Genomic DNA, 13,328 nt, shown 5'->3' on the forward strand with positions numbered 1-13,328 from the left:
GAATGCGTTCAAGAACACTGAGCAGGAATTCATCGTTGGGAATGTCAAGGTGAAAAAATTACATAAGAACTATATTATAGGGCTATATAAACGTAATTTTTTCTCGGCAAGTAATCTACCAGAGATGAAAGAAAATTATGATGAATTGTGTTGCTAAAGGTAGGAAGAGTGGATGACACTAGTAAAGTAGATCCCAGTTTACTCATAATTTTGACGTAACTTTAGTTGGGGTCTACTAGCATTCTAGTCGTCCCCGTCCCCCCAATTTTAACATGCTAGAGATGTCCATGGCCTTGAACTTTCAAATTAAAAAAAAATAAACAAACTTGGACAGAACTAAAAATTTACAAAATTCAACCACACACTACAAACACTCCATTTCCCACATACGCCATATTTCATATCAGTCTGTTCGTTCATAGAGGCAAAAAGCAAATATGTTGCCTACTCGTCAGGTTGGCCGAGTGGTCTAAGGCGCCAGATTTAAGCTCTGGTTCCCGATTGGGAGCGTGGGTTCGAACCCCACACCTGACATAAAGTCTTTTATTTATTTATTTTTTTTTAACTGAGAGAGCGTGACAGTAATTGGCTTGTGCATTACTTTACCAAAGAAAAAAGTCCTATAATATAATCTATAGTACATCACCCATGTGCCATTAAACCGCGTGGATTGCTACTGGATATATATATTTTTTAAAAAATGTTAAGAACCAGTATGCTTGCTGTCTGTTCAATGTGTTTTAGTAACATGTCTTCTCCGATTGCTAATTACGGAAAACGGATTTCAAATTGATTGATCGAACTTCCAAAGAACACCAGTATTTCTTATTAACTTACGACGAATAATAAAGAACACAATTTTGCTAATAAGAAATACCATTGCATTAATAGCAAATATCATTGCATTCGAGCCACGTCATCTGCATGTGACCTTGCATCATCATCCACCGTGATTGAGAGGAAATCCACTACAAAATACGCAACTAACTACCTGATGACCTCATCCAATTGTGGGCAGAGTTGTGAAAGCAAGTCTGTCACGTCAAAACACCTGAATGTTAAGTTCATGCTAATAAGGATCGCAAATAAAGAAGCTCAGCAAAAGACCGGGTGGCAGTGTTGCCGCCTTGTAAAAAAAAAGTATCTGTTATTTCACAAGTTTTATTTTTATTGCTTCTTAACATTCCTGTTCTTCTTGTTTTTTAAAAAGATCTTTTTAAGAAGTTAACATAAGCTATGCTTGATAGCTTGTATCCAAGTTATCTTAACGGTGTTGAAAAGGGACGTACGCGGGAATTTATTTCAGGGAGTTGAAATTCCATATGAGGATAAATTATAGTAAAATCAGTAAAATTACCCCTAAAATTACACTAAATTTACAGAAAAGTTGGGATTTCGATCGAGGCCGATTTCGGAGCAGTCGTCCTTTCAGAAAAAATGTTCGGAGGCGGCACACTTAACATTCGGGGGGGGGAGGAGAATCCAGGTACTATTTTATTTATTATTATATTATAGACATATTATTTTGATCTCTTCCGGGGACGCACTCTCAGAGCTCCGGGAGGCAGAGCCCCCTTAGAAACATATCTGGAAGAAACACTGTTTCGGACCCCCAGGATTCACCTTCTCTGTACGTCCCCAGTGTCTGGCAAGAGTAGGGTGACTAGATTCTGCCAAGCGAAAAGTAGTACACAAATATAATAGTATATGATAGTTTACTGCGTGGCAATACGCATGTCCTTATTTCATTTATCGTTAACCTTAAGTTAATCATTTGTTTTTATTAAAAAGAAAAGTACTGAACAAAAGTATTGAACGAATTCAACACAACTCCAAATGGTTTGATGAATGACAAAGTAGTTTATTTTTATGAACTTACAGTGAAACTTAGTGCAGGGCTAAAGATATTTTTTAAAATCAATTTTCGGAGCATGGGATTATTTTAAGAAATGAGGGAAAATTTAGACCGGCACGAAGGAACTTCTACTTAACTTGATTAGCATCACTGTCCTAAGTTCAAAAAGAACCTTTCCTACCTCACCGATATATCAACAAGCCCTTCTTAGTAAAAACAATATAATGCAAAACAATGGTTTGTTGATTGTTCTCTTTTCCTATTCTTTTGAGCAAGGGCGCCGATTTCGCTGTAAATTTGGAGGGGGGGGGGGCATTCAGGTGCAGAAGGTATATATATATATGAAAATTTTAAGACAAATTGCACTCAAATTATGCCAAATATAATACACTCATAAATACAACAGGGGGCCCACATGAGCTTTGGAGCGGCTGGTCAGTTGTCTCCGAGCACACGGAGAGTCAGGACAAGCTTTTTCGCGCGACGTGTTTCTGTGAGTGGTGCAAACCGAAAATGCACCGTTCGTTAGAGCAGAGGTACGCGATTAAATTCTGTGTTAAACTCGGTAAATCTGCGACAGAGACGTTTGATATGATCAAGCAGGCTTACCCAGATGATGCTTTAGCAAACAGTGGTGTGTTTCGGTGGCACAAGGCCTTTTCGGAGGGCCGGAAAGAGGTCGCCGATGAAGACCGTGCTGGAAGACCTTCGACTTCGACAAACACCGACAATGTGACTCGTGTGCGCGGAGTTATGAACTCAGACCGTCGACTAAGTATTCGTTTAATTGCCCAGATGTTAAATTTACCAAAAACTGTGGTTCATGAAATTGTGACGGAGCATTTGAACATGCGCCAGGTGTGCGCGAAGATTGTCCCAAAAGTGCTCACTGACGACCAGAAATTGCGGCGAGTGGAATTGCGCCAAGAAAATTTGAACATGTGTGAAAGTGACCCCCAATTTTTGAATAACGTATTCACAGGTGACGAATCATGGGTCTTTCAGTATGATCCCGAGACAAAGAGGCAATCTTCCGAGTGGCACACGCCGGCATCTCCTCGCCCAAAAAAGGGAAGAATGAGCAAATCCAAAGTGAAAACGATGCTCATTGTCTTTTTTGACATCAAAGGCATCGTCCACCATGAATTTGTTCCTCCTGGACAAACCGTCAACGCCAAGTTTTACGTGGAAGTGCTCAAGAGACTCAAACGGAGGGTCAATCGTGTCCGACCAGACATCGGAGCCGACTGGAAGCTGCAACACGACAACGCCCCGGCTCACACCGCCTTTCTTGTGAACAGCTTCCTGACCAAGGCCGGCATCCCAACGCTTCCGCAGCCGCCCTACAGCCCAGATGTGGCCCCCCGGACTTCTTTTTGTTTCCTCCTGAAACGCCCGATGAAAGGCAAGCATTTTGAGACGACAGAGAGGAGCCAAGCAGCTTGCACCGCGGCTCTCAAGGATATTCCGGAGAATGACTCCCGTGACGCCTTCAATGCTTGGAAATCGCGCTGAAATCGCTGCATCGACGCAGAAGGAGCCTATTTTGAAAGTTTTTAAAGAATTGTAACGATTGGCTCAATAATTTTTTTAAAATCGACTCAGTCCTATTACTTTCCGGACAAACCCTGTAAATTGTCTTATTCTTTTATGTCCTTTTATGTCCCTTGGTCAGATTCAAAATTATATAATTGCATAAACTTATTGATTGAATTATTCACTTGGAAATTGAATTAATAAAATAAAGTTGAAGTATTTATTATAATATTGATGCGTTGATTGTCATTTGTTCATCAGGCGAGATTATTATTATTTTTTTGTTGTCTTTTTGTTTTCTTTGCGTTTTACAGATTATTTTCTTTAATCTTGATTGCTATTTTCCTTAAATCGTATTTAATTAAATTTTTGAACACTGGCGTCTCTGAAGAGGAGGACAGGGGGACGCGTCCGCCCCCAGTATTTTGAGTACGAGATAAATATATCAATGTTGAAAGTATTTAGATCTATATGGAAGAAGAAAAACACAGGAAGAACAAATTGAAGTTATGTCTGTTATTAAACATTAGGTTAATGTGATTAGAATGTCCGCCTGACGTGTCAAAGAAGGACTTTTCTTTTTTAAAGTAACACTTCTTGGTTAGTCAAAGTAGTCTCGGCTGCTGGCATACATTTTTTTTTTTAATTGCTTAACCAGCAACAATTGGTTTCCATGACGAAGGGAGATTGAAGAAGAGAAGGAAAGGATGTATAGAAAGTTTATCTGTGAATTAAGAAGGAAAATCTACAAAGACAGGGAAATATACAATAGAAGCGAATGTGACAAGAAGAATTTAAAAAGATAGAGAAATTTGAATAATATATACGAGAATAAATTTGATGTGAATACTATAGACGGACAGCAAGGGACAACTACTATGACAATATAGAAACTAAAGATAGAAATGAGTGTTTAATGAGCGAATTGAGTTTGAGAAAGATGGAAAGAATGCATTGAGGAGCCGGATAACAGCAAGAATAAATTCTACATTAATTTTAGACATTAAAACGGAAATCAACGTAAACGAGGACGGTTCATTGGACAAGTTCAAAAACATACAACGAAATGAACATAAAGGTAGATAATATACTTTTTGAGTTTATTAAGAATGCAGAAGAATGAAAATCAGAAAGTTCGAAATTCGCACTCAAATCAAGTGTCATCGTCAGATTTCTTTCAGAGAGTTAAGATTTTGTTAGCTAAAAAATCGAAATAGTATATATGAGGACTATAAAACTACACTGCTGCGAATGCGTTCAAGAACACTGAGCAGGAATTCATCGTTGGGAATGTCAAGGTGAAAAAATTACATAAGAACTATATTATAGGGCTATATAAACGTAATTTTTTCTCGGCAAGTAATCTACCAGAGATGAAAGAAAATTATGATGAATTGTGTTGCTAAAGGTAGGAAGAGTGGATGACACTAGTAAAGTAGATCCCAGTTTACTCATAATTTTGACGTAACTTTAGTTGGGGTCTACTAGCATTCTAGTCGTCCCCGTCCCCCCAATTTTAACATGCTAGAGATGTCCATGGCCTTGAACTTTCAAATTAAAAAAAAATAAACAAACTTGGACAGAACTAAAAATTTACAAAATTCAACCACACACTACAAACACTCCATTTCCCACATACGCCATATTTCATATCAGTCTGTTCGTTCATAGAGGCAAAAAGCAAATATGTTGCCTACTCGTCAGGTTGGCCGAGTGGTCTAAGGCGCCAGATTTAAGCTCTGGTTCCCGATTGGGAGCGTGGGTTCGAACCCCACACCTGACATAAAGTCTTTTATTTATTTATTTTTTTTTAACTGAGAGAGCGTGACAGTAATTGGCTTGTGCATTACTTTACCAAAGAAAAAAGTCCTATAATATAATCTATAGTACATCACCCATGTGCCATTAAACCGCGTGGATTGCTACTGGATATATATATTTTTTAAAAAATGTTAAGAACCAGTATGCTTGCTGTCTGTTCAATGTGTTTTAGTAACATGTCTTCTCCGATTGCTAATTACGGAAAACGGATTTCAAATTGATTGATCGAACTTCCAAAGAACACCAGTATTTCTTATTAACTTACGACGAATAATAAAGAACACAATTTTGCTAATAAGAAATACCATTGCATTAATAGCAAATATCATTGCATTCGAGCCACGTCATCTGCATGTGACCTTGCATCATCATCCACCGTGATTGAGAGGAAATCCACTACAAAATACGCAACTAACTACCTGATGACCTCATCCAATTGTGGGCAGAGTTGTGAAAGCAAGTCTGTCACGTCAAAACACCTGAATGTTAAGTTCATGCTAATAAGGATCGCAAATAAAGAAGCTCAGCAAAAGACCGGGTGGCAGTGTTGCCGCCTTGTAAAAAAAAAGTATCTGTTATTTCACAAGTTTTATTTTTATTGCTTCTTAACATTCCTGTTCTTCTTGTTTTTTAAAAAAATCTTTTTAAGAAGTTAACATAAGCTATGCTTGATAGCTTGTATCCAAGTTATCTTAACGGTGTTGAAAAGGGACGTAGGGTGAGTTCGCCAATAGTCGACCGCCATCCAATAGTCGACCATTTTTGCTTACTATTGTGTATATAAAATATATCTAATGGTCTTTTGGAGCGGAAAGTAATTCACGATAAAGCTTGCATCATATACCACCAATGACAATCATTGTTTCCCTCTCCCTTGGCCAGCTGGTCGTCTTTCACCGATAAATTTCGACGTATCTGTAGAATTACGACTCAGGTGCACAGTTTACGACAGCGTGTAATGGGAATCTTCTGCACCTGTTATTTTTCGTTTTTTGAGGATATAGATAGTACGTGAGGTAAGAAATGTTTTTGTTACAAAACTAAGTTATTCTAGAAGCTGTACAGTATAATTTGTCAATAACTGAAAAGTATTAAATTAAAAAATACATTTTAAAATGTGGTCGGAATTTGGCATTTTTTCTTTCCCATGCAAACCAATTGTCGACCAAGGGTGGTCGATTATTGGATTATTTGAGAAGGCGCCAAATTGCTTCAAATTATTTCCTGTTTGGTATTAAGGTCTGTTTTTCAACATGCATCTATAAAATTTTTGATTTCGTGACATATTCTAAAAATCGACCGCCTGTTTCTCGTGTTGGTCGACTATTGGAATATTTCTTGCCACCTGTCGACCGCACTGTTTCATACTATGTTTCGCGTTTTGCTGACTGGAATTTGTTCAGTAACTTAATTGAAAGTTTCTTTTTATGACGATCTACTATTTCAATGTGAAACCAAGTTTCTTTTATACGAGAACAAGAAGCCCTCCTCCTGGGTCTAATGGGTAGCACTCGTGCCTTTGGTGCTCTGTGTCCCGGGTTCAATTCGAAGCGGGAGAGCACAGAACGAATTAAAGCGGTTCGAATATTACTATAAACTGTAGGTCCACGTCTTTACATAGTCTCGATGCTAAGAAGGGACGTTAAACCATAATAAACAAAGAAATAAGCAAACAAACGAGAACAAGAATGGTTTCCTGTAAGTCTACTACGTCTCCCAGAATGAGAGAAATAATAATAATTTCTTGGAGGCATGTACCAGACACGTTGTCCAGTGCCTAGCCTGCTAGATTACGAATTGGGAATGGAGAGATGTGCGGGTTGAAACCCCAATGCCGGTCCTTCTGACAGGTTTCTTAGGGGTTTTATCAGTTATACCAGGCGCATGTCATGATGTTGCCTACATAATAGGCTCTGGCCGACACCTTTCCTCATCCTTCTCCCTCCCCTATCCGTCCTGTGCCACAAATGCTTAAAGGACATAAATAAATTCAACAAAATTCAAGTAAGTGTTAAAGTATGCTGCTTTGTAATAAAGTCCTGGGTTCAATTTTCCATGGGAATACAATTGGTTCGGAGCTCACGTTAAACTCTAGGTCTCACGTCCTTGGGAGTCATCATCATCCGATTAATGGCAATAAAAAATATCGATTCACTCGGCTCAGGTTTTTTTCAGGTCAGAACCTGCTTTCGGGAAGAACACTGAAATATTAAGATTATCAATATTGAAAAACAACTTCTGTTAATATATTCTTGATTACTTCTGCTTTATAATATAGCAATGCATTTTGTTGTTAGAAATATGGCGAAGCATTTTAAATTTTATGTATTTTTGACAGATAGCATGGCTCCGGGATATAAAAGAAAATTTTTCCGCTATTCGGAATTTGATATGCAGTGCGCCTTAGAAGCTGTAAGAACAAAACAACTTTCAGTTCGTGAAGCCTGTAAAAGGTTTGGTGTGCCAAAGACAACAGTTTTAGACAAATTACATGGACGGGTACCAGAAACAACTGGGAAGATGGGACGCTGTACTTATCTCAGTGAAACAGAAGAAGAAGCCCTTGCAAACTGGCTTATTGAACTTTCTCAACGTGGTTTCCCCAGAAAGAAGCATGACCTCTTAAATTCAGTACAGAAAATAGTTGTAGACGACAAACGCAAAACACCATTTAAAAACAACAGACCTGGGCAGAAATGGTATGCATCTTTCTTGAAGAGACATCCAAATATTGCAGTGAGGACAGCTGAGCCTATAAATGTCTGCCGAAGTTTCGTAAAAGAAGAATATATACGTTCGTGGTTTCATGATCTTAAGACCTACCTTACCAGTACGAACAATCTTTCCATTCTAGAAGATCCACGTAGAATTTTTAACGCGGACGAATCTTCTTTTCAGTTGTGCCCATCATCTGGAAAAATTTTGGGACCAAAAGGCTGGAAGAATATTTATGAAGTTCAAGATAAGGAAAAGGAAACCCTTACTTTTCTAGGAACATTTAGTGCTTCGGGAGAAACCGTTGCTCCAATGATCGTTTATCCATACAAGTCGCGAGTACCCAGAGATATTGTGTCCAATATTCCCTCTTCGATTGTGATAGGACGATCCGAATCTGGCTGGATGATTAGTGAGACATTCTTTGAGTGGGTCGCCAATGGTTTCAATAAATGGCTATTAGATCACGATGTACCTAAGCCTGTAATACTTTTCATCGATGGTCACAAAACTCACTTAACTTATGAAGTAAGCAAATTTTGTGACAACAACGAGATCATATTGTATGCCCTGTACCCTCATGCAACACACATCTTGCAACCATGCGATGTATCCGTCTTTAAGGCGTTAAAAACAAATTGGAAATTCGTTGTTCGCAGGTATCTAACGGAAAAGAACTTATCTTCTATTACAAGAGTTCAGTTTGCACCACTTATTGCAGAGGTCCTAGCAACAGCAGCAACACCGTCAACAATAAAGAATGGGTTTCGCAAATGTGGGCTGTATCCTTTTAATCCGGACGCTGTTGACTACACAAAATGCATCAAGAGTGTATGTAAAAGCACAGAGAGTACTTCCACTCAGCCAAATGTTAGTGAAGAAGACCTTCGTACTGCAAGAAAAGTTATTACTGTGTACAAGGATGAACTTCAAAAGGCTGCGGTTGACTTCAACGCTGTTCTTGAAGTTTTGAAACTTCCAGCAGAAAAGCCGATGGACGAAGCACTACAAACTGATGATAAAAGTGCCAACTTACCATTAGATGACGAAGTTGCAGTTGGTGAAATCCCTGTAGTTGATGACAACAATGAACACTTGTCTCAAGCTACTCTCACTGTTGGAAAGGATTTACTAAATAATCTTCCCCAGACATTGGCTGTTGAAGCCAATCCAAGTGCAACAACTGAAAACAGAGTGAATATAACATCTATTCTACCAACGATACCTGAGGAATTCGACGCCATTGCAGCACAAGAGAAAGATCAAATCAGTATTGTGCCAAATGAAGAATCAGTTATGTCTGCTCCAACAACAGAATCAGAGAGGCCTTTCATTATTATGAGAAAGGAAGCGTCTATTCCAGAATTTGTGCCATCAAATGAGAAGAAAGGAAACACATCAACTACATTGAATGAAACTGAACCTATGAAAGATATTCAGCAAGATACTTATTCTCTCAAAGAACCTGCTACTGCAGCTCTGGTTTCTGTACCAGAAACACAGCAAGAAACAAGGGACGTTGAAAGCGATGCTGTTGCTGGACCAAGTGAATCAAGTCAGAAGAATATCGCAACAACCCCTAAAACTATCAGACCAATATATATAACGCCAAGTTTTAAAAAGCATCTGTTCTGGCCTAAGAGTCCAGTCAAAAAGCCTAAGAAGAAGGTAGAGAAGATACCGTTTGCAATTAGCTCAGAAGAATATCGCCGCGCACTGACTGCAAAACAAGAAGAACAGAAGAAACTAGAGGAGGAAAAGAAACGCAAAAGGGATGAAAGAACAGCAAAAAAGAGGAACAAACTGGAAAATCCAAAGAAACGATCGAAGAAGACGACCACTGCTGTTGTAGAAGAACATCACAATGAAGAAGATGTAATTGATTACGGCGATGGAGCTATATGCGCAGGATGTGGAGTGATAATAAATGATTTTGCTTTGGAAAGTGAGGATAAACCAGTGGGTTGCGATCAATGTGATAAATGGTTCCATCTTCGGTGTACCGAATTATCTGGGTATACATGGGAAGAACTTGCAGATAAGCAGTTCCTGTGCGCAGATTGTACCATATAAATGATTTGAATAAACAATCAGGAACTTACTGTTATTACGTGAAAAGATAGCTCAATGTGCTCAAGTAACTCAAAAGAGAAACCTAACACGGGAGAGAAACCTTATCATATGTGAGACGATAACTCGACGTGCTGAAGTAACAAAGGAGAGAAATCTTATCATATATGAGAAGATAACTCGATGTGCTCAAGTAACAAAGGAGAGAAACCGTATCATATATGAGGAGATAACTGGATGTGCTCAAGTAACACAGGAAATAAACCTTATCATACATGAGAAGATAACTCGATGTGCTCAAGGAACACATGAGAGAAATCTTATCATATATGAGAAGATAACTCGATATGCTCAAGTAACAAAGGAGAGAAACCGTATCATATATGAGAAAATAACTCGATGTGCTGAAGTAACACAGGAGAGAAACCTTATCATATATGAGAAGATAACTCGAAGTGATCAAATAACGGAGGAGAGAAACCTTAACATTATGAGAAGATAACTCGATGTGCTTAAGTAACACAGGAGAGAATCCTTATCACACATGAGAAAGTAATTCGATGTGCTCAAGTGCCACAGGAGAGAAACCTAACACCGGAGAGAAACATATTTCACACAGGAGAAAAGTGAACACTTAGGATTTTCTAAATTATTAGAGACTCGTACTTTGTTTAGGATTTGTAAAACCGTAATATCAGTGATAAGATAACGTGTGCATATAACACAGGAGAGAAGTCTTGTTTCACGTGGAAAATCTATTTAATATTCAAATACATCATTCCAAATAAAATAGCTATGTTTCAAATCCTAATAGCGTGATTCTTTCATTTATAATCACTAAGGAGAAAACCTTGATGAAAATTAAATAAAATCTATACAATCGTTTTGTCAAGTTCAAATTTCGCGAATAATACAATTTCGAAATATCACCTAAGGCAATCAAATACTTCTACGTGATAGAAACGATAGAAATTGCGCGCGGTCGACTAATAGCATGAATGCGGTCGACTACTGAGCGATGACTGTCGGCAAGTGGGAATTTTGATGAGTTTTCGTAAAATGTATTTTTATATCATTGCAAAATTTTAAAAGTGAGCAGTTAACACACGGCATGGTACAAAAGAACCCAAATAAAGCAAATAATTCACTTTTGTCAAATACTATGAAATCATCACGCTTTATAAGTGCTTAGAAGTAAGATTTTTTTTCAGCGGTCGACTATTGGCGAACTCACCCTACGCGTGAATTTATTTCAGGGAGTTGAAATTCCATATGAGGATAAATTATAGTAAAATCAGTAAAATACCCCTAAAATTACACTAAATTTACAGAAAAGTTGGGATTTCGATCGAGGCCGATTTCGGAGCAGTCGTCCTTTCAGAAAAAATGTTCGGAGGCGGCACACTTAACATTCGGGGGGGGGGGGAGAATCCAGGTACTATTTTATTTATTATTATATTATAGACATATTATTTTGATCTCTTCCGGGGACGCACTCTCAGAGCTCCGGGAGGCAGAGCCCCCTTAAAAACATATCTGGAAGAAACACTGTTTCGGACCCCCAGGATTCAAATTCTCTGTACGTCCCCAGTGTCTGGCACACGGCCGCGGTGGCTCAGTGGTAGAGCGTTCACCTCTGGTGCTTGGGATCCCGGGTTCAAACCCTGCTCCCGTCAAGTGAACTTTGTGGTGGACAAACACCGTGTGCGTGCATAACCGTGGGACGTAAAACTCAAAGATTTCATTTCATTTTTTCCCAGTGTCTGGCAAGAGTAGGGTGACTAGATTCTGCCAAGCGATAAGTAGTACACAAATATAATAGTATATGATAGTTCACTGCGTGGCAATACTCATATCCTTATTTGATTTAACGTTAACCTTAAGTTAATCATTTGTTTTTATTAAAAAGAAAAGTACTGAACAAAAGTATTGAACGAATTCAACACAACTCCAAACGCTTTGATGGATGACAAAGTGGTTTATTTTTATGAATGTACAGTGAAACTTCGTGTAGGGCTAAAGATATTTTTTTAAATCAGTTTTCGGAGCATGGGATTATTTTAAGAAATGAGGGAAAATTTAGACCGGCACGAAGGAACTTCTACTTAACTTGATTAGCATCACTGTCCTAAGTTCAAAAAGAACCTTTCCTACCTCACCGATATATCAACAAGCCCTTCTTAGTAAAAACAATATAATGCAAAACAATGGTTTGTTGATTGTTCTCTTTCCCTATTCTTTTGAGCAAGGGCGCCGATTTCGCTGTAAATTTGGAGGGGGGGCATTAAGGTGCAGAAGGTATATATATATATGAAGATTTTAAGACAAATTGCACTCAAATTATGCCAAATATAGTACACCCATAAATACAACAGGGGGCCCACATGAGCTTTGGAGGGGCCCGGGCCTCCCGCCCCCGGCTCCCCAGGACCGGCGTCCTTGCTTTTGCCCAGTGTTAAAAAACACAGCGCAGTGTTCATAGTTTGAGGGAAATTTCAATAATCTAGGGAAATTTCATAGGTAAATTTCACGAAAAGGGGAAAAGGGAATTTTTTGTGAAAACCCAGGGAAATTTTCGCGCTGCCTGATTAATTAATATAAATGCTTAAATTTTTCTTTGTTATTCAGATATTAACAAATACAATATCAATAGACTGTGTGTTTGTTCAAAGAACCATAATTTGGACCCATTATTGGCTAAATGTATTTTTTGTATCTTTTTTTTTTGTAATTAAAATGAAGAAAACAATAAAAAAAAAGTAGAAGTAAAAGCAAATGAATAAAACAAGTGTGGTTGACACTTTCTTTAATATAGGCAGTGGCGTATTTACGATTTTGTTTCAGAGGGCGGAGTGGCTTTACTAATTTATTTCTGGAAATGTGAAAATTCTGTAAGATATTGCAGTTTCTTTAAAATAGCAAATAAAATTTTGGAGGTACTTAAGCCCGGAAGGCCCCCTTAAATACGCTACTGAATATAGCTAAATTAATGTTATCGCATAACTTCTGTGATAGAAATTTGACATTCAACAAACTAGGGGAAATTTGATGAGGAAAGGTAAAGTTTTGTGTCAGTTGAGGGAAATTTTCTTAAGGAAAGGTACAAACACTGAGACAGCGGTTTATCGTTGTGGAAAAGAGTGCCTGTGATTCAGTACGTTGTGAATAAAGAATGAAACATTATATGCGCAAACAAGTTAACTCAGGACATTTTAAAAAGAACTTTTCTAGATTTTCTAGGCGCCTTCGCAACATGCAGGACAGCTCTTTGAAAAACAGTACTGTACTGCGAAAATCATTACGTCTGGTCACCCTACGCAGGAGGGGCAAT

The 13,328-nt window shown here is 38.3% G+C and overlaps 2 non-coding genes across 2 annotated transcripts; both read left to right on the forward strand.

Annotated features, from left to right (window-relative positions):
- The first annotated feature begins 450 nt into the window (after positions 1–450).
- Positions 451–534, forward strand: TRNAL-UAA (transfer RNA leucine (anticodon UAA)). The gene has a single exon. It is a non-coding gene; the product is annotated as a tRNA-Leu (tRNA).
- Positions 535–5,090: 4,556 nt separating this feature from the next.
- TRNAL-UAA (transfer RNA leucine (anticodon UAA)) lies at positions 5,091–5,174 on the forward strand. Its single transcript has one exon. It is a non-coding gene; the product is annotated as a tRNA-Leu (tRNA).
- The last annotated feature ends 8,154 nt before the right edge of the window (positions 5,175–13,328 follow it).

Source organism: Thermobia domestica, chromosome 1, assembly GCF_964235325.1.
Source record: "Thermobia domestica chromosome 1, izTheDome1.hap1.1, whole genome shotgun sequence".
NCBI classification, from domain to species: Eukaryota; Metazoa; Arthropoda; class Insecta; order Zygentoma; family Lepismatidae; genus Thermobia; species Thermobia domestica.